This window comes from Lynx canadensis, chromosome A1 (genome assembly GCF_007474595.2).
Source record: "Lynx canadensis isolate LIC74 chromosome A1, mLynCan4.pri.v2, whole genome shotgun sequence".
Lineage (NCBI taxonomy): Eukaryota > Metazoa > Chordata > Mammalia > Carnivora > Felidae > Lynx > Lynx canadensis.
Window position 1 is genome coordinate 71,306,377 of NC_044303.2, and position 22,327 is coordinate 71,328,703.

A 22,327-nucleotide genomic window follows, 5' to 3' on the forward strand; every position below is an offset into this window, starting at 1 on the left:
TCACTAAATCCTACTCCTGAAACCAATGCCACACTGTATGTTAACTAACTTGAATTTACTTTTTTAAGTTTATTTATTTAGGGGCGCCTGGGTGGCTCAGTTGGTTATGTGTCTGACTTTGGCTCAGGTCATGATGTCACGGTTTGTGAATTTGAGCCCTGCATCAGGCTCTCTGCTAGAAGCGCAGAGCCCACTTCAGATCCTCTGTCCCCCTCCCTCTCTACCCCTTCCCTGCTCACTTGTGCATGCTCTCTCTCTCTCAAAGAGAGCATGCATGCAAGCATGCGTAAGTAGGGGAGGGCAGAGAGAGAGAATCCCAAGCAGACTCAGGCTGTCAACACAGAGTCTGACTCTGGGCTCAAACTCACAAACTGTCAGATCATGACCTGAGTTGAAATCAAGAGCCAGATGCTTAACTGACTGAGCCATCCAGGTGCCCCAACCAATTTGAATTTAAATAAAAAAATAATGAGTCAGTGATCAACAATTTCAAATTATATATACAGGTTAAGCTGAAAGTACTCTAAAGCAAAACATTGGATTTAGCAGTTAGGAGGTCACTAAGGATTCTCAGTGATTTCATTTGCTTCATTTTCCTTCAGATACTTAGAGATTGTTACAATTTTTTTAAAAAATTTATTTATTTATTTTGAGAGAGAGAGGGAGAGAGAGAGCATGTGCACGAGTGGGGGGGAGGGGCAGAGAAAGAGGCGGGAGAGAATCCCAAGCAGGCTGCGCGCTGTCAGTACAGAGCCTGATGCAGGGCTCCATCTCACAAACCATGAGATCATGACCTGAGTTGAAATCAACAGTCGGATGCTTAACCATCTGAACCACCCAGGATCCCCAAGGTTGCTAAAATTTAATCCTGTTTCAGGGGCACCTGGGTGGTTCAGTAGGTTAAGTGTCCAACTTTGGCTCAGGTCATGATTTCATCATAGTTCCTGAATTGGAACCCCGTGTCAGGCTGTCTGCTATCAATGCAGAGCCTGCTTGACATTTTCTGCCCCCCTCTCTGTCGCCCCCCCCCAAAAATAAATAAAATATTAAAAAAATTTTAAAAATTTAACTCTTTTAGATCTGTGTAAAATATTTACATGGTTTCAAAGTCAAGTATACAAAACATACCTGGCTTCTATCTCTGTCTCTATCCTATTCCTCTTCTCACCCCATTAATAATGATTTCTATTTTTCTTTTTTTTTGTTTAGTTATTTATTTTGAGAGAGAGAGTGTGTGTGTGTGCATGTGGGGGGGGAGGGGCGGAGAGAGATAGAGAGAGAGAAGAGAGAGAGAGAAGAGAGAGAGAGAGAGAGAGAGGAGAGAGAGAAAGAGAGAGGGAAAGAGAGAGAAAGAGAGAAATAGAGAGAGAGAGAGAATCCCAAGCAGGCTCTGCTTGGTTAGCACAGAGCCTGACATGGGGCTCGATCTCACCGTGGGATCAGGACCTGAGCCAAAATCCAGAGTCGGTCACTTAACCAACCCAGGTGCCCCAGGAACGATTTCTTTTTAATTTTGTGATTTATTTTATGTTGTTTTTCTTTTTAGATTTGAGAGGGTTGTTTTTTCATGTCCAAGTACATATGGATGTTTGGTCCTACCAAACAATCCCACTACCCTTCACAAGAAAGAGGAACGTTTACTTTCAGTTTCTCTTTTAGAGAGTGCCTAACCTTTGGTAGCTGACTTGTAATGGGTCAGAGTGCAGGCAGAAGGGTAGTGGCATTGATCCAGTTGGGCATCCAGTAATCGGTCAGCCAGTCAGCCTGGCCTGGGTAGCAGCATTCAAATATTAATGGTAGTAATTGCCTTTGTAGGTTTGAGGAGTACTGAGGGAAATGTTTGTCTTGCAGTTACTGTCAGTGTATCATGAACCTAGTGTTCAATATGTTCCTGTAAAATCATAAACCAGAAACTATTAACTGAGCTTATACCATCATTGAAGGCTTCTATTGGTCACCAGATAATCTCTCTCTTTTTTTTTAAAGTTTACTTATTTTGAGAGAGAGAGTGTGTGAGCAGGATGGGGATCATAGAGAGGGAGAGAGAGAATCTTTTTTTCCTTTAAAAAAAATTTTTTTAACGTTTATTTATTTCTGAGACAGAGAGAGACAGAGCATGAGCGTGGGAGGGGCAGAGAGAGAGGGAGACACAGAATCTGAAGCAGACTCCAGGCTCTGAGCTGTCAGCACAGAGCCCGACGTGGGGCTGGAACTCACAAACTATGAGATCATGACGTGAGCTGAAGTCGGTTGCTCAACTGACTGAGCCACCCAGGCGCCCCAAGAGAGAGAGAATCTTAAGCAGGCTCTACTCTGTCAGCATAGAGCCCAACTGGGGGCTCAATCCCACAAACCATGAGATCATGACCTGAACTAAAATCAAGAGTCAGATGCTTAACCAACTGAGCCACCCAGGCACCCCACCAGATTCTCTCCAGATTGAAGACTAGAGTCTTCAAATACTCTCTCTCTTTCTCTCTCTCTCTATTCCATTCTTTGCTGGTACCAGAGACAAGTAATGGGAAGAAAATCAATGATCCAGGAATGGGACTCTCAGTTCAAGTCCATGGGCAGCAGTAGTTTGATCTGTGTGGAGAACATCAAACAAACAGAGTTCTTTCAGAAGTTTCTCTCTCTACCATTGGCTTTTTTAAAAGAAGTTTTCGTGAAAATATATGTAACCCTGTGGAAGTACATCAGAACCTTCTCCAGAGAAGATTACCATGCTGTGTTCTTCCAAATGTCCTTGGAAATTAAATACATATCTACTGGAGTGTTAACTGTTGTAAGGTCATAAGTTTCCAAGGAAAATATGACTTCATTCAATATCTGAATGCGTTCCTCACAGTTAAAAAGGACTTCATGATGTTCACTCCCAATGTGATCTGCTACCTTTCCAGCAGCCAGTAAATGGGGACTTTCTCCCTGCCAGTTGCAAATGTCTGAGAACATACTGTCCCAGAGCCTCTTTTAGCTGCTTCAATAGGGTGACAGCAACTCAGCTGGAATCCAAGCCTCCTGATAAAAGGCATCCAGTCCTTCTGTCATCCAGTGTTTCTTAATAGCACTGTTAAAAAGGATCCAAAAAAACAAAAAAAAAGTAGACATGTATATGAAGAGGAAAAAAGAACATGACTAAATCTGCTTCCCCAGGAAACATTACTTACTTTGTCACAATGGAATCACAACAGGTTTGCCTTGAGTTTCGGTTTTAAGGATTGTTCCCCTTGTCTCTTGCATCATCAGTTTTTCTCCTCTCTACTGGATCATTTATAGCATATGTACATCCACACACACTGTACTGTCTCTCATCTTCCACCTTTCCCTGTCCTTTATAGCAAAAGTCCTTGAAAGAGTGGCCTATACTTTCCGTCTCCAGTTCTCTTCACCTTCTCTTAGCAGTTTCTGTGTCAAGACCTGGGAATAGTTTCTCTACACTGTTAACAGAGGGCAAGCAGATGTTCATCTCTGCAGTGATGATAGTGAATCATTTCCACAGATGCAACTTTGTCACTTGGCTTTAAATCAAGAATTTGATAGTGTACCAGAAGAAAAGGCTCCACTTTTTTTTTTTTTAAGGTTCCATTTTGATAAAGGAGTTGTGATACGCTTCAAGTTAACAAGACCTTTAGCTTCTAAACAAATAGCCAAAAATCCGTCTTCTATCGTGACTTTAAACAAAGATCTGACTTCATAGGTGACCGTGCCCAGGAACACTTTCTTATTGGCAGTATCCTAAAAAATAAATACAAACACCTCATCCAACATACAAATTATTTGCTCAGTTTCTCCTTTATTATAATGATGTAGGATGACTCACCATCCATTTTGGTCTAATAATTAAATTCAAAATAAATTCAAAATAAGTCCAATAGGAGAATTAAAGTCTAATTAAATTAAAAAGGAAAATGTGTTTTGGGGTGCCTGGGTGGCTCAGTCAGTTAAGCGTCCGAATCTTGGCTTTGGCTCAGGTCATGATCTCTAAGTTTTGTGGGTTTGAGTCCTGCATCAGGCTCTGCACAGGCAGTGTGGAGCTTGCTTGGGATTCTCTCTGTCTCCCTCTCTCTCTAATCCTCCCCTACTTCCACTATCTCTGTCTCTCTCAAAATAAATAAATGAACTTAAAAAAAAAGGAAATGTATTTCGTCTCCTTGTGGTTATAGATTTTGCTTCGTAACAAAGCCACAGTAAAGATATTTCTTTGCTCAACTTGGTTGCAATCCAAACAACTGGTCAACCACTGCCAACCAGTGAAATCCAAAACAGCAATTTATGTATCTGTTGACATTCTGAAGATGAAGTGAATCTGGACCTCTGTGTGCAATCTTCATAGCACTCAGACACTGATCAGAGAAACCATCATCACTGCCAAAAAGGGCCCAAATGCCACAGATGGCACGGTGGAGTTACAGGCTCTCTCGGTGTGAGCAGGTCAGACTGTTAGCAGGAGTGGAGGCAAGAGCTATGGATTATCTCCATTTTTTTTTTTTTAAGTAGGCTTCACACCCAACATGGAGCCCAGTGCAGGGCTTGAGCTTATGACCCTGAAATCAAGACCTGAGCTGAGATCAAGAGTAGGACACTCAACCAACTGAGCCACCCAGGTACCCCTCCATTGTTCCTAATATAAGCATATCTATGTATCTATATCTAGTCCTCATTTCTTAGATAAATGTTAGTATACTATAGATACTTTTCTCTACATTGATTTTTTTTTTAAAGTAGGCTCCACACCCTAACATAGGGCTTAAACTCACAACTCTAGGATCAAGAGTTGTAGGCTGTACTGACTGAGCCAGCCATGCATCCCTACCTTGATTTCTTTCTCTCAACAATATATCCTGGCAGTCAGTCCACTGTTGTATGTAGATATTTTCCTTATTCCCTATTACAGGTACACAGTACCCTATTAGATGGATGTTCTGGTACACTTTAAGACTGAGGGTATTAGGAAAGGTTCAAAGCATGGGAAATCTTTTGGAAGAGAAGGCCTTTTATTTTGCTAATCTGTGGGTAACTCCAGGGTCCCTATTGAGGCTTAGATGATGGTGCCAATAGAGAGATGACTGAGTATTATTAACACAAAATTGCTGCTGGTCCTATATAATAAATCTCTTTGTTCTCTGAGCTAAAGAGCAGCTAGAAGGATTTGAAAGAAGAAATAGGCTTTTTCCTCTCCTCCTATACTTCCTTTTTGTAATATACTGTCTGTTACACCATTAGGTTTTAAAGCAAGCCTCGAGTTAACCTGGAGTACAGCTATCTCACAGCAGAGATATCTACCAGGGAAGTGCTGCTTTCACCTTTGTGAAACCACTTTCCTGATAATTGCTATTTCTCCTCTGATTCCTTCTGGAATCAATTCGTTGAGCAGACGAGGTCTCCTGTTACAAATCTCCGACTTGAGTAAAAAGTAGAATAGCTTCACTCCAAAGCCCATTATACACTAGATTCCCAAATTCAGTCTCTAGTCTGTCTCCCATACCACATTATGCTCAGCCATATTGTCCAGTAAAGCTCATGGAAGACAGCGTTTCAGTGAGTACTATATAGTAGCATAGCAGCATACATAGGCAAAACTCTCAGTGGGGCTAATAGAACAAAACTCAGGGAAAGTAGAACATAGAAGATATTTGCTCTTCTTTTCCCTCTGTCTCAGCCCACCTCCTCATCCCTCCTCAAAGAGAAGAGCTGCTACTATAATTGGCCATACTCGGTTGACCTAGTTATTAGAGGAGTGGGAAGCACTGTTTGAAGAGATTATGCATAAAGCCTATATGAGGAAGATTTTGAAACAGTTCTGAAAAATCACAAAAATATGATCAAAAATAGAAACACATTCCTTGTTCTTGGAGAGGACCAATCAACATCATAAATATTTCAAGTCTCTCCAAGTTAATATATAAATTTAATGTAATTCCCTAAAAAGATGCCAGCAAAATTTTCCTGGCGCTGGATCCTAAACTTCATATGGAAAAATAAATAAGCAGGAATACTCATGAACATCTTCAAAAGAAAGCAATTAGAGGGGTTGGCCTTACCACATATTAAAAATTACTATAAAGATCCTATAATTAAAACAGTGTGGTGTTGATACCTGGCTAACAGACAAACCAATGGAAATAATTTCAAGCACATGTGGAAATTTAGCATATGACAAAGGAAGCATCTTAAATCATTGAGGGGAAAGATTAACTTAAAAAAATGGGATTAGCACAACTGGAGAGTCATTTGAAAAAAATATATATTTGAATTTATGTCCCTTACTTTACATTAAAATATACTCTAAATAGATCAGTTATTTCAATGTAAAAAAATGAAACAACATATTCAAGGGTGAATCATATCCATTTCTTTATTACCTGGACATGAGGAAAGCCATTCTATTATAATTCAAATCCCAGAAGCCATGGAGAAAGATCAATACATTTAAATACATCTCTACCTATCTAATATTTGATATCTAACTTATCTATCTACATATACATACAGACAGACAGATACATATAAACTTGTGCTTGGCAAAATCATCATAAGCAAAGTCAAAAGACAAATGAAAAACTGGCAGAAAATATTTTCAACTGAAATTACACAAAATGATTAATTTCTATCAATACATAACAAAGAATAAAGAAGTGTATTGATTGATGCTACAGCATGGATGAACCTTGAAACCATGCCGAGCAAAAGAAGCCAGTCACAAAAGACCACATACGGTGTGATACCATTTACATGGAACATCTAGCATAGGCAAATCTACAGAGAAGGAGAGGAAGTTAGCAGTCACCTAGGGCTGGGTGGGGTGGGGTGGGGATGGGGTGTGGGAATGAGAATGACTGCTAATGGATAAGAGGTTTCTTTTGGAGGTATTAAAAATGTTCCAAAGTTATATTATGGTGATGGTGGCACAACTCTGTAAATATACTACTTACTGAATGGTACTCTTTAAATGGGTGAGCATGTCATTCTATGTAAATTATATCATAATGAAACTGTTTTAAAAAAAAAAAAGACAAAGACAAAAACCCAGGAGGAGAATAGCTAGAAATGTTGACAGTTCACAGGAGATGAAAGGCAAATGCCTATGAGACATTTGAAAAAGTAGTCGGTGACATTCTTCCTAAAAGAAATACACATGCAGGGGCGCCTGAGTGGCTTAGTCTGTTAAGCATCCGACTTCAGCTCAGGTCATGATCTCACCATTTGTGGGTTCCAGCCCCACGTCGGGCTCTCTGCTGTCAGCACAGAGCCTGCTTTGGATTCTCTGTCTGCCCCTCACCCCCCCCCGCCGCCTCTCCCCCAATCGTGCTTTCTCTCTGTCAAAAATAAACATTCAAAACAAAACAAAGAAATGCACATGCAACAGAGGGCAGATTTGTTTTCTGACTAGGATAATAAAGATAATATTTCCTTCGGAGTAAAGCTTAGGCAGGTTATATAGCAGCCCCATATAAGATTAGGGGTTTCCTAGGCTCGGTATTCCTCTACTGTGACACAAACCCACTTGGCCACAGCATTCACTCGGGCTGCTCCTCATCATCCCCATGGGACGTGGGAGGCAAGATGAATTGATGCCAACATGAAGCTCAGGCTTCTGCTGTACCATAACTAATAGATTCTCTTGTTTTTGACCTAAGAGTCTGAGGCCTTCTGGTAACACCAACTAAGGCTAACTTGTTAGCACTCAAGGAAGGTGACATCTCAAATCCTTCCCAGTTCCAGACTGGCAGAGGTCCAAAAGCTTGACATCACCCTATGTTGGTAATCCTGGAGAGAAACAGGTATTTTTTTTAAAAGACTTTATTCTGGGGCGCCTGGGTGGCTCAGTCGGTTAAGCGGCCGACTTCGGCTCAGGTCATGATCTCGTGGTCCGTGAGTTCGAGTCCCGTGTCGGCCTCTGTGCTGCCAGCTCAGAGCCTGGAGCCTGTTTTGGATTCTGTGTCTCCCTCTCTCTCTGACCCTCTCCTGTTCATGCTCTCTCTCTGTCTCAAAAATAAATAAACGTTAAAAAAATTAAAAAAAAAAAAGACTTTATTCTGAAGTAATCTCTACGCCCAACATGGGACTCAAACTCATAATCCTGAGATCAAGAGTCACATGCTCCACCAACTGATTCAGCCAGGCACCCCAGAAACTTTTTAAAGTTTATTTTACTTATTTTTGGAGAGAGAGAGAAAGAGAGAGAGTGAGCGAGCAGGGGAGAGGCAGAGGGAGAGGGAGAGAGAGAATCCCAAGCAGGATCTTTGTGGTCAATGCAGAGCCTGATGTGGGCTCAATCCCAGGAACTGTGATCATGAGCTGAGCTGAGATCGAGAGTCAGACACTTGGGGTGCCTGGGTGGCTCAGTCGGTTGAGCGGCCAACTTCAGGTACCAGGTACTCCCAGAAACAGGTATTCTTTTTTTTTTTTTTTTTAATTTTTTTTTTTCAACGTTTATTTATTTTTGGGACGGAGAGAGACAGAGCATGAACGGGGGAGGGGCAGAGAGAGAGGGAGACACAGAATCGGAAACAGGCTCCAGGCTCTGAGCCATCAGCCCAGAGCCCGACGCGGGGCTCGAACTCACAGACTGCGAGATCGTGACCTGGCTGAAGTCGGACGCTTAACCGACTGCGCCACCCAGGCGCCCCCAGAAACAGGTATTCTTAAACATCACCAGTGGGATTGCAAAATGGCAAAATCTTTCTGGAGGGAAAATTGGACAATATTCAACAAAATTATTACATGTGTGTTTACCCTTTGATTTGGTAATCTTTCTGGGAAACTAGCTGACAATAATCCCTTTACAAATGCAAAATATGGTATGCACTTTGCTCTGCATTGTGAAGTTATTTGTAATAAAAGCTTAAAAACAAATCCAAGTATCCATCAATAGAAGACTGATTGAATAAACTAGGGCATATCCACACATAAACATATTTGTATATACTTGTACATAGGTATATATATTTATTTGTATGAAAAAAAGAAGAATAAACAAGATATTTCTGAAAATGGAAAGGGTTCCTAATAAGGATGGGTAGAATGGGTATAAGGAATAAAGGTGGGTGCAAGAATTTAATTCTTTGGGTATCCTTTTTATGTAGTTTTGACTTCTGAATCATGTAAATGATTTATATATTCAAAAAATTAAACTAAGTTAAATAAGAAAAAAAAAAAACCCTAAAATTGAACACAAACAGAAACCAATGAGTGGAACTGAATATGAAACCCAATTGCACTGAGAACATAATTACTTTTTTTTTTAAGATTTTATTTATTTATTAAAAAAAATTTTTTTTAACATTTATTTATTTTTGAGACAGAGACAGAGCATGAACGGGGGAGGGTCAGAGAGAGAGAGAGGGAGGCACAGAATCTGAAACAGGCTCCAGGTTCTGAGCTGTCAGCACAGAGCCCGACGCAGGGCTTGAACTCATGAACTGCGAGATCATGACCCGAGCCGAAGTCGGACGCTTAACTGACTGAGCCACCCAGGCGCCCCTAAGATTTTATTTTTAAGTAGTGTCTACACCCAACATGGGTCTTGAACTTACAACCCCAAGATCAAGAGTCATATCTCTACTGACTGAGCTAGCCAGGCATCCCGAGAAGATAATTAAAGTTACTTTGGAACATAGACCACTATAACATTTTGCCCATATAAAGTCTAAGGACAAATAAAACTCCAAAGATACTTTGAACTGCATTCAATAAGTTTATTGTTAGCAATATTGTTGTTCTTGTGCTTTTGTGTATGATAAAATAAAACAAGTAAGGAAATATTAATGTTATTAGGAACCAAGATTTCCAAGTTATGAAGATAAAAAAAATCAGTATAATCCTAACTTTAAATTGGAACTATCAATATAAACCCATATATATACATATATATGTATATGTGTGTGTGTATGAGTGTGTGTGTGTGTGTACATATTTCAGAAACATTTATTGTGTGCCTAGTATATGTGTCAGGCATAGGAGAAACAACAATGAATGATAAAAGTATAAACTCTGCTACAATAGAATTTATGGGTGATACATATATTAAATATATAATTGCACAAATAATTAATGGAATTAAGCCTTGCATTTACCAAGAGTTTACACCATCACCATTTGACACATGAAGTTCCTCAGCCTGCAAAGCAGCCCAGCCTGAAATGCAGCCTTATTATTAAGACAAAATACTCAGTGTCTATTTTAAGAAAGATTAAGTGCTCAGAGGGCCACTTGTGCCAAAAATGAACAATTTGGATCTCTCTTTTTAAAAAAAAATGTTTAATGTTTATTTATTTTTGAGAAAGACAGAGTGCAAGTGGGGAGGGGCAGAAAGAGAGGGAGACACAGAATCTGAAGCAGGCTCCAGGCTTTGTGCTGACAGCTCAGGGGCTCTAATTCACAGACTGTGAGATCATGACCTGAGCTGAAGTCAGTTGCCGAACTGAGCTACCCAGGTGCCCCAAACAATTTGGATCTCTTAACGTGTGTGAGAAATTTTAGTTTTCTAGTGGCAGGAATGAAACACACAGGCCTGTGCTGAGTTGTCCAGGCTTAGACAGACAGGCAGTGGTGCCTGCCCTTCCCAGACAAGATTGAGAAATGTTCTGTGTCTTCTTATCTCTCTCTAATAAGAAACATCTTGCTTTGGAGCCAGAGTTGTGAAAGGAACTGGCAGCTAGCTTTCAGCTCAGCACACAATTTTTACAAGAAAAGGAGTCTTGTGGTAACTTCGGTGATGGTGTCACTCATCGAGATGAGTCCAGTGCCAGCAAGTGAATTTAGAGTAATCATGGGCTAGATCTAAAGTGAGAGCTCCATGTTGAGCATCCCTGGTGTGCTGCCTGGTAAGGTGTGTGAAGGTGACATAACCTCTGGATGTACACCATCTGTTTCCTGCTTTCTAAAGCTCTGTGACTGTGAACAGTTACTTCCAAAGTCTAGCACTCACGAAAGATTTACAAGCGGAGAGAGGAATCTCTCTTTTTTGTAGTTTATGATAAGGAGTTTCAGATCTCTGGTCACCTGGCTTATTGAGGTGTTTTCCATCTAAAAAGGTGCTTAGTGGTTGAGTCCAGTTACTTAGGGAACCACCTGATACCTAGGAACTGGTACCAAGTGAAGCTGGGTGGTCCCCAAAGGAAAGTGAATACAAATTTAACAGTTTAGTGGTATATTTTAGCCATATCATAAGCAAATTGTAGTCAGTTGGATGTATGCTTGGAAGTGACTAAGAATGCAAAGGGCAATATTAAGGATGGGTACTTTTTAGGTAGTGGTGTGCTGGTAAATGTTTAACAACAGATTCTTTCTCTTGGACAGTGGGAGTAGGGGAGGCCCTGATGTGTAGTTTTCTTGTTTCCACTGTGTAAAAGTTTCCACAGGCTGATTTCAAGCTTTGAAGAATTTAGTAAGATTCCCGACAATTCAACAATTCTCATCAGCTGATTCTATCTATAAGCGAACCATTGCTTATAGGTACCATAGTTAAGAGGTAACAAGCTGTCAACAATCCAGAACCTTAACCCAAAAAAGGTAAAGGAAAATATGTAGGAAAATTAAGAAAACGTGCATACAGATTGAAGTGTGACAATGTGCAGTGCTGGTTCCCTGATTTCCCATGTTCCATGGGGCTTGGGCTGTCTCCTGCCTGCAGTCGTTAGTTTGTTCTGATAGTCTTGAGTGGAAGCTCTTTCCTGTGGTTTTCTGCTTCTGGAGTACTCCTAAGAATTCTCAGGTTGAGGTCTGTAGCAGGAACAAACAGTCTTTCTGATCAAGAAGGATTTCTTTCTCCTTCATTAACAAGTCAGAAAGCAAGGATCAACACCCCAGAGTGGGACGACTGTGTTAGTCGTTCATAGTGCCTGTAAGGTCCTTTCCAGTGAGGTCAGGGCAGTCTTTTTCTCATGGTTCTTTAAAGAGATAACACCTCTCATTTTAAATAGTGAAAAGGGTTGTTTTGAAGGATGTTCTGAAAAAGCTACTCACATCTGTTGACAAAGTTGTGCATTGATTCCACTTATAGGAGATATCTAGAATAGTCAAACTCATAGAGACAGTAGAAAGGTGGTGGCTAGGGTCTGCGGGGAGCAGAAAATGGGCAGTTAGTGTTTAAGGAAAACAGTTTCAATTTCGCAAGGTGAGAAAAGTTCTGGAGATGGATGGTAGTGATGGTTTATACAACAATGTCAATGTATTTAATACCACCGAACTGTACCCTTAAAATGGTTATAATGGGTGGCTATATATATATATGTATATATATATGTATATATATGTGTATATATACATGTATATATATGTGTATATATATATGTATATATATGTATATGTATATATGTATATATATATATATATATATATATATATATACATAATGGGGTGGCTTAAAATGGTTATAATGAGCCTGGGTGGCTCAGTCAAACATCTGACTCTTGATTTCAGCTCAGGTCATGACCTCATGGTTGGTGGGATCCAGCCCGGCATTGGGCTCTGCACTGAGGGCATGGAGCCTGCTTGGGATTCTCTTTCTCCCTCTTGCTGCCCCTCCCCTGTTTGTGCTCTTGCTCTCTCTCAAAGTAAATGAATAAACTTAAATGGTTAAAATGGTAAATTTGATGTTAATTACAATTTACCATAACTTAAAAAAATTAAAAACAACTCAATGTATCACATGAGTCATTTGCAATATTTGGCTATTTCAGCCTGTAATAAGGAAAAGTCTATAACTGGGGACAGGCAGATAAGATGCCTGCCTATTAGTTAATAGATTGAGAGTCAATGGGCTGGCTATGGAGTCTGATTTCATTGTCATTAAGATAAAAGGCAACTGTTCAGGCCAAGTTCCAGAGTTTCTAAAAATTTAGCTAGAGTTGAGAATTCTATTTGTCTTTTCTGTACTACCTGAGGATTGAGGATGATATGGGCAATGAAGTACTGAGCTTTATAAAGCTCCTTAGTAAAAATTCCAGTGAAATGAATGTTTCCGCCCCCAAAGAGAAAGTTAAGACTCCTTAGGTAGGAAACTTTATGCTTCTGTACAAGTTGTGGCTTTCTGAAAAGAGAAAACTTAATTCTAATAAATACACAATTACCAGGGTGGCTGGGTGACTCCGTTGGTTAAGTGTCTGACTCCTGATTTTGGCTCAGGTCGTGATCTCTTGGTTTGTGGTTTGAGCCTCGTGTCATGCTCTGCTCTGACAGCGTGGGGCCTGCTTGAGATTCTCTCTCCCCCTGTCTCTCTGCCCCTTGCCTGCTTGTGCGCACTCTTTTTCTCTCTCTCTCAAATTAAATAAATATACTTAAAAAAATATGAACACACAATTACCAAAACACATTCATATCCCATTGTTAGGGCAATTTTATATAAAGCATTTGGAAGTGCTCAAAGAAACTTTGGTTCTGTTCTCTTTTCTAGCTTTAGTTTTGCCAGGATTTTATTATAGGCAGTAGGATATGCACTAGAAACATTCTTTTTTATTTTTTTTAGAAACATTCTTGACTATGCTTTAAGTGTTTCCAACTCCGTTGTTGGATTAAGATGGTCACCAAACTATCTTTGCTATGGTAACAAGACTGAAGAGCTTGCTTGCTATGTTAATCAGCACCCAGGGATGGAAGAGGGTGAGATCCTCTCCTGAAGTATGACACATAATTAATTTAGAAAGATATCATCAATTATTACCTTGGGAGAGAACATGTTATGGATTGTAAGGGCCTTTCAGGTCATAAAGTATACTATGATTGGCTTTGATTGGCAATGGTATTAAAACCTAGAAACAATCTATAGACAGTTACTATACCAGTTTTAGTGCTTAGCAATTGGGTATCTTAGCAGTTGTTAACCAGAAGGTGGGAGCGATACAGCAGAGCTGAGGAGGTCATTGGTAAGTGTGCAGAGGAGAGTTGACACAGCAAGCCTCATGTGACTATCTTTATTCATTTTTTTAAAGTTTGTTTTTACTTTGGGAGAGAGAGTATGAGTGGGGGAAGGGCAGATAGAGAGGAAGAAGAGAGAATCCCAAGGAGGCACTGCAGACAGCCCAACTTAGGGCTCAATCCTACAACTCTAGGGTCATGACCTGAGCCAAAATCAAGAGTCAGACGCTCAACCGAGTGAGCCACCCAGGCACCCCTGAGGTGACTTTCTTTAGAAGGGCCTGATTGCAAAGTTCGCCCTTGGCTGGATTTTGGAAACATTCCTACTGCCTTCCACTGATAAGGGTGGCCTACTGTACTCAGACTATGCAAATAATGTGGTTTATTGCTGAACACTTTCTTTTCTTCTGGGTATCTGGAGTTTTGGTAGGTGTTAAGCAAAGGGTGCTTACATGACTAGCCGCCAGTAGAAACATTGCTCACTGAGTCTCTGAAAGTCTTCCCTGGGCAAAAACATTGCACATATGCATTTTCATTGCTGGGTCAAGAGTGTGCTGTGTGTGTCCCTTCATGGGACAGTGTTATGGGCTGAATGTGTCTCCCCCTCCCCACTCCTTCCCCATTCATATGTTGAAGCCCTAACCTCATTGTGACTGTATTTGGAGATAAGGCCTTTATGGAAGTAATTAAAAGTTAAATGAGGTCATTGGGGTCAGACTCCGAACTGACAGGATTAGAGACTTTAGAAGAAAAGTTACTAGAGAGTTCTGTCACTCTCCTTGAACATAAGCAGGGAGGAAAGGCCATGTGAGGACACAATGAGAAGGTAGCTGTCCACAAGCTAGGGAGAGTTCTCACCAGAAACTGAATTGGCCAGCACCTTGATCTTGGATTTCTAGCCTCCAGAACTGTGGGAAAATAAAAATCTAAGCTACCCAGTTATGGCAGCCCTAGCCTCCCTCGGCAAGGGCAACCTGCCTCTCAAACTCAGTAACTAGTGTTCCCACACATTATTTCATCCCTTTATTACTTATGCATGTGTTCTTCAATAATATAAGACTGTTTCATGTTAAAACTTTCATTAAAATAGTATCAAACTGTATATATTCTTCAGCAATTTGTTATTTATTTACTTATTTATTTATTTATGCTGCATCTTATATTTGTGAGATTTATCCATGTGGATACTTTTGCACTAGTTCTAGAATAATGCAAAAAAATATTGTAAAATGCAAAGACAGTATCACTTCCTAGATTAAGATGCTTCAGGTTTTCCACCTTAAAAAACAGGGATGAAAAAAACACAAGCATCTAAAGACAATGAGTAAAGGACTGAGTGTGGCACATGGTGATGCCTTTGAATGTTTTTAGGTGGGGATCCCCACATTGTTAAATCTTTCACTATCTCAAGAAAAGAAAATTTGGATTTATACACGAAAGCTGCCATATTTTGAATATTAACTAATTCAATTTGAGAAACATACAACGTGCACAGGAGTGCACCGCGCGCGCGCGCGCACACACACACACACACACACACACACACACGGCTAAAGCCAAACATAGTCTTGTGCTGTGTGTGGCCCACATTCTGCCACATTGTGATTTCTGGCCTGGAAGATGAAAGCCCCAAACTCCATAGTATAATATTTACTTTCCTCAGGGTCTGGTCTTTCCTCTTCCTTCAGCTTTGTCTCCAAACACCGCTTTGCTGAGAACAGTCTCTGGCATAGAATAAGCGTTCAATAAATATTAATTATTATTATTTTATCTACTGTCTTTTTTTCATTTGGGTCAGAAATGGACTCTTTGTAGTTCTTTTGATCTTCCAGGATCCAGTCAAGTTTATCCTTAATCTACACATATCAAAAAGAGTAAGCAAGGAAGTTCCCTAAATAACAGTATTTACAAATGTTATTTGTTCTCTCAGGGCAGATATGAAAGGGTTTGGGGACGTTGGCATACGTTGCTTAAAGACAATAGTCATAAACTATTACTGATTTGTTTCTGTGAAAATAAAAATTGTTATGCATAGGTACCATGGTCCCAAACATATTTGAGAATTCTCCCACAATCTTCCATAAGAGTCGGGTTCAGTTCTTGTGTCCTTAACCCGTGGCCAAAATGAGGAGGCTGCTGGACACAAAGTTGGTTACCGAGAGCTTCAAGGATCTTCTGTGGTTGCTATGCTAGGAAAGAGCTCTGGGCCTGGCTGTACCTCATGAGCTGTTTAGAGATAGGCTTTTGTATCTTGGTGCACAATTTGGTGCTTATTTTTTGTTTTTGGTATGCTACTTTTCACTCTCTAGATAAATTTTGAAGTCCTTGAGGAAAGAGACCACATTTAAAAATTTTCTCTTACACTAATTGGAACAAACTCAATTTTTAAAATGATTTTTATTATTTATTATTATTTCTTACAAACTCCAAAGTTTTTTTTTTTTTTTAAATTTTTTTTTCAACGTTTATTTATTTTTGGGACAGCGAGAGACAGAGCATGAACGGGGGAGGGGCAGAGAGAGAGGGAGACACAGAATCGGAAACAGGCTCCAGGCTCTGAGCCATCAGCCCAGAGCCTGACGCGGGCCTCGAACTCCCGGACCGCGAGATCGTGACCTGGCTGAAGTCCGACGCTTAACCGACTGCGCCACCCAGGTGCCCCCCAAAGTTTTTTATTGAAGAAAAACAGCTCTGGTGTTAATGATAGGACCTGAACACTGTTTAATTTGGGATGGTGAATTAATTTCATTTATCAGTAAACATCTATATCAGTAAGTTCTTAGGTGCAATAGAAGAGTCTAGCTAGTCTAAACAGAAATGGAATCTATTAAGGGACATTAACTCACAAGATCTCCAAAGGGCTTGAGAGTAGAATTGGAGGATACATAGACAGGATAGAATACTCCAGTATTCCTACAAGACCCCAGCGAAGACCCCACATGGATCCTGTAGCTGGGAGCCTGTGCTGCTACCCTCACCAGCAAATGGATTCTGGGTAGCAACTGCTTATCACATAGCTGTCTTGAATCAACACCTTTCTAGGATGCAGCTACTGGTGCAGCTAGATCATCTGCCTGAATCTAACTGTAAAGGAGTAAGACAAAGCAAATATCTGGTTCTATCTTGGGGAGAACTCATCCTGTAAGAAACTCCCCAATGTTAGAAAGGTGTTCCAAGGATGGTGGATGTCCATAAAACATGACATGATTTTGATTGCAGTACCATACAAAATTTGGTCTGCAGGCCAGTGTCAATCCTCAGAACATTAGTTATAGGTTCCTACCAGGGACTGAATGTATCCTTCCAAAATTCATATGTTGAACCTAATCACCTGTATGATGGTATTTGGAGTTGGGGCCTTTTAGAAGTGATTGGGCAGTGAGAGTGGAGCCCTCATAAGGAAAGACATTAGACATTAGATATCTTTCTCTGTTCTCACTGTGTGAGGCTACAAGATGATGGCCACCTACAAACCGGGCAGCGGCCTCCAGCAGACACTGGGTCTGCTGGTACCTTGATCTTGAACTTCCCAGCTTCCAGCATTGTGAGAAATAGTTACTGCTTAAGCCACACAGTCTATAGTACATCTGCTAAAGCAACCTGAACAAATATACCATAGACTGTGTGTTGAGATAAATACATAAATTGTTAAAAGATCTTATGTGACAGCCTTGTCACATAACTCTCACGTTGGTGGCCAATGGGCAGTGGTTGCTGGAGTACACTTAGTATAGCACTACTCTAGAGCAGAGGTCTGCAGACTACACCCCAGGCCAAATCCAGCCTGCTTCTTGTTTTTATAGGCCTGCAAGCTAAAAGTTTAGTTTAAAACTTTTACATTTTAAAGGGTTGCTAAAGAAACAAAAAAGTATGCAACAGAGACTTATGTGCCTCTTACAGGCCTGAAATCTTCACTATTTCTTAAACAGAAAAAGTTTGCCAACTCCTTCTCTAGAGCCTACTCTAATACTGAATTCTTTGAGAAGAAATTCTTGCAAGGTGCCTCGGTGGCTCAGTTGGATAGGTGCCTAACTGGCTTAGGTCATGATCTCATGGTTGTGAGAGCCAGCCCTACACTGGGCTCCATGCTGGCATGGAGCCTGCTTAAAATTCTCTCTCCCTCTCCCTCTTCCCCTCTCTTGCTTGTGTTTTCTCTCTTGCAAAAAATAAATAAGTAAAACAAGGAGAAGAAATCCTTGCCATGTTTTTAGATACCTTCGGTGCTATTCATAGGATGGATACTATTCCTGATATTGTTAATGTATATTTTTATTCTGACAGTTTTTAAGCAGTGGTCTAATTCATTTATAGTAATAGTAAAAAATATTTTCAATACTTTGATTTTGAAGAGTTCTTGTCAAAATTTATCAATTCTATAATTTAGTGTTAAATATTCCTTCATTCTATTTTCAGAAAAAAAATCTACTTTCCTCTTAAATATCATCTTTTCCCTTCTGATGTGTACAAAAGTCCTTTTTAGTCTGTTTATTTTCCCTTTATTAATACTGTATTAGGCTGGGTAGATTAACTGCTTTTGCAGTCCCCAAATCTCAGTGGCTTAAGCAAATACAAAGTTTATTTCTTGCTCATGTCACAGTTTAGTGTGGGAAGGCAAGAAAGATCTTGGTCTACTTAGGCATTGAGATCCCAAGGCTCCTTCTATCTAGTGCCTTCCAGGAGTCTCAGCAGATGAGAGGAGAAAGAAAGGGTGTGAAGAAATGTATGGAGGGTTTTATGAACCTAGCCTCGAGGTTGGAGTATCTCACTTCCACTCACACTCCACTGACAGGAATGCAGGTGCCTCACTACATCTAGCTGTAAAGGAGGCTAGAAATGTTGCCTAGTATTGTGCTCAGGAAGAAGAATGAACATATTTGGAGAGCAGTTAGCTAGATCCTGCCATCTCCTCAGCTCTTTGGAATTTTCCTTATAATCTGTATGCCTCCATTCTGGCAAGCTGGGAAGAGAAGGGAAAGTGGAAGACGTGCCCCTTCCTTTGAAGGACACAACCCAAGAGCTGTCCACGTCCCTTCTGCTTACATCCCGTTGGGCAAAACTTAGTAACCTGGCCACTCTTGCTGCCATGGAAGTCCTTCCTTCCCCGAGGAAATGTAGTTCTTACCATACACCCACCTAAATTGTGAGAGTTCTTTTACCGAACTAATGAGAGCAAGATGGACATTAGAAGACAATGAGCAGTGTCTGCCATGGTCCACCCGTTCATCACTCAAATAGTTGTGCCACATTCTCTACTTTCAGTGGTGGGACACAATGGCATTTTGGGTCTCTAGGAATTACTAGCAGTTCAGAGCCAGTAATTCCTGAAAACTTGGGCTATTTTTCCTTCCCTGATGCATTCTCTCATTAGTCAATGGCTACAGGCTCCTTTCAGAGGACCAGAGAGAGAGAGATTAAAACAGTCTGCCTGATGCATTGCAACGTAGACAAGATGGAGTTTGACAGATAGCTGAGAAGCCATACATGTCTGGCTGCCAAATGGGAATGAGAAGGATCTCATGGAGGGGTCAATAAGGAGCAGTTACCTATGTATAGTTAACCCCTTTGTGGCTCTCCAGTCAAGCAGCCAGTGGTGGGTGTGGAGTTGCTGGTGGTCAGCAGGGGTAGCAGTTGGGAAAAACAACCTGGATGACAGCAAACTGAGACTTTGGAGGAAACTACGTTACTTATCTTACGGTAATAATCTTCAGAGAGTGTTTCACTCCTGCCTTCTAAATATCTTATCAGTTTTTCTTTTGATCAACTCTAACCAGGCACCATAAAGGGAAGAAGATTTAGGGAAACACAGTTTTCAATCCAGCATACCTAGTCTGCGCATACTCTCCCTCAAAGAGAGCCAGATATGTGTAGCTCAAAGGTCAAGATCTCTTGGTGGAGGGCAGGCTTGCTATTTGTTGTGCATATGGCTGGTCAGGATTCCCTAATTTACAACTCGGACTTCTCTCTGCTCCATACCCACTACACAACAGTATAGCAGCCAGGTAACTGTAATCAGATACATTGGATCACGAATAAGAGCAACTCTGGAAGCTAGAAGACGATGTAAAGATACTTGCAGAGTTTTGAGAAAAGACCTGCTTCTGGCCACAATGAAGTAACTGCTTCTCTGTCACTGTGGATAAAGTAGACAAAGTATATGGAACAACTGTTCACAGACATTTCAGACAGGAAGTGGGCTTTGGAGATCATAAACATCCTAAGTGTGTGGCACAGCTCAGACAAGGTAGAACTGTTTAACTTAAAATGCCGCTGCTGGTCTTTGAAAACATTGCATTAGAAGTATAGGTTGTATCAGTGATAGTGATAGCAAGACTGTCCAGAAGTTTGAAAGTAACCACTTTGCCAAAGAGGTACCATGGCAATAAGAGTTGTCAGCTTTCAGCTTCTGGTTTGCGATTTTGGGGTTGTCACTGTTATCACCATGCATTTCAGGTTTCATTATGTCAGCACCTCACTTCTGGATACTAGAGTATGAGTTGGTTAAGATACAGTTTTGGCTGCTATAGTAAAGGCAGAAATAACAATGACTTAAACAAGATAAAACTTTGTTTCTCTGTCCCAGAACATGCATTAAGCAGCAGCAGGCTGATAAGATGGCTCCACAGAGTCAGGGGGTTGGGCTCCTCCTGTCATTTGCTCTGCCATCTCCAACATGGGGCTCCTGTCTTGGAGTGAAGATGACTGCTCCAGCACCCACCCATGTCTAACTTCAGGAAGGAGAGTAGAGGAGATGGAGGGCATGCGTCTACTCTTTAAGGGCACAACCCTTACATTCCATGAGACTGCCCTTAGTCACATGGCCATACCCCTTGTAAGGGAGGCTGGATACTGCGGCCTTGAGCTGGGTGGCCTGTGTGCAGCTAAAACTTAGGAGCTCTCTTATTAAAGGAATGAGTGGAGAAAACAAGTAGTTTCTGCCACAAGTGCCTTTCATGAAAAGAACAAAACAGACAGGATGTAAGGAGAACAAATCCAAAGGTTAAAATGGGAAGAAGAAAAAGAAAGAAAAAAAAAAAAAAAGCAGGTTTCTCCGGTAGGAAATGATTCCAGCCTTAAATACATAGATGAAAAAACCTGTGAAACTTGATATTCCTTTTTATTTTGTCTGTCATGAAAGTTCCTACTTACATTTTACAGTTCCACGAAATGTCATCTCTCTGCTATCCCAAACACTTTGTTTGTACCTTTAGGCATTTGCTATGCTGTAACATACTCTAGGTCATTCCTAGTTTTGCAACTCTCTCAAGGTGACTCTGAAGGAGCAGGAAAATAGTTAAGAGCAGAACTGCTGATACTGGCCTGTTTGTTGGTGGTATGACCTGATGTCTGAGATTTGCTTAAAAATACTCCAGCATGGGGCAACTGGCTGGCTCAGTCTTTCAAGTGACCGTCTCTTGATTTGGACTCAGGTCATGATCTCACAGTTCGTGGGATCAAGCCCCATGTTGGGCTCTGTGCTGAACGCGCCAAGCCCGCTCAGGGTTCTCCCTCTCCCTCTCTCTCTGCCCCTCCTCTGCTCTCTTTCTCTCAACTTAAAAAACAAAAACAAAAACAAAACAATGTAAAATACTCCAGCAAAAGATGAAAAGGGGGACTAGATGAAATAAGACTGACAAAATGTTGATTTGTAACCATGTAATGGGGGCCTGGGTGATCATAATATTATTTCTCTGTGCTGCTTATGTTATAAAATTTGTAATACAGCAAAGCAAAAGCCCAGCCTCTGAAGACAGCCAGACCTGGGTTCAAACCCTGGTGTCACCATTTACTGGCTAAATGACTTTACCTCCCTATAAATTCAGTTTTTCAAAATGGGAATAATGTGTGGGCCTTTAGAATTCTTGTGAAGGTTAAATGAGATAGAATTTGGGATATCCAGCACAAGGTCTGGCCCTTAGTAGTTGCACTACTACTCGTAAGGGTGCCTACTAGGAAGCAACAGAAACTGACCTGGTTTTGGCTAATTCCTCGGACAAGCAGCTATTTCGAGCCTGAGCTCCGATCTCTGATTTCTAGACCTAGAGCATTATCTCTGCTATCTGTTCAAAATCTTATCTTGACTTGGTGCTTTGCAATTTATGCCTTCGAATAAAAGGAATATAGTTCGGGCTTATGTCTGGAACTTAGGGCACTCGGCCCTGCAGGGTGGCCATGGGGCTTAGGTCACTAACTGACGTGGAGTGAGTGGCCAGGCCACGGACTGTAGCTAGGTGGACGCTGGTACAGGACGGGGTTTACCCCAAGCAGGCGCGGACCAGCTGCCGCCAGAACTCACGCGCGTCCTCCCCGACTCGCTCACGCCGGGGTCCGGTCGGGGCCCCCTCCCTCGGGTCCGGGCACTCGGCCGTCCCGCGGCGGGTCTGCCAGTTTCCGCGGTTGGGCCAGTCGCCCCTACGTCCCCTCCTGAGCGGCAGGGGGCGGGGCCGCGGGTCTCGGCGCATGATTGGCCGAA

At 41.2% G+C, this 22,327-nt stretch overlaps 1 pseudogene; it reads right to left on the minus strand.

Annotated features, from left to right (window-relative positions):
- Window positions 1-1,666: 1,666 nt before the first annotated feature.
- On the minus strand, window positions 1,667-22,316 carry LOC115509450 (annotated as a pseudogene).
- Window positions 22,317-22,327: the final 11 nt, after the last annotated feature.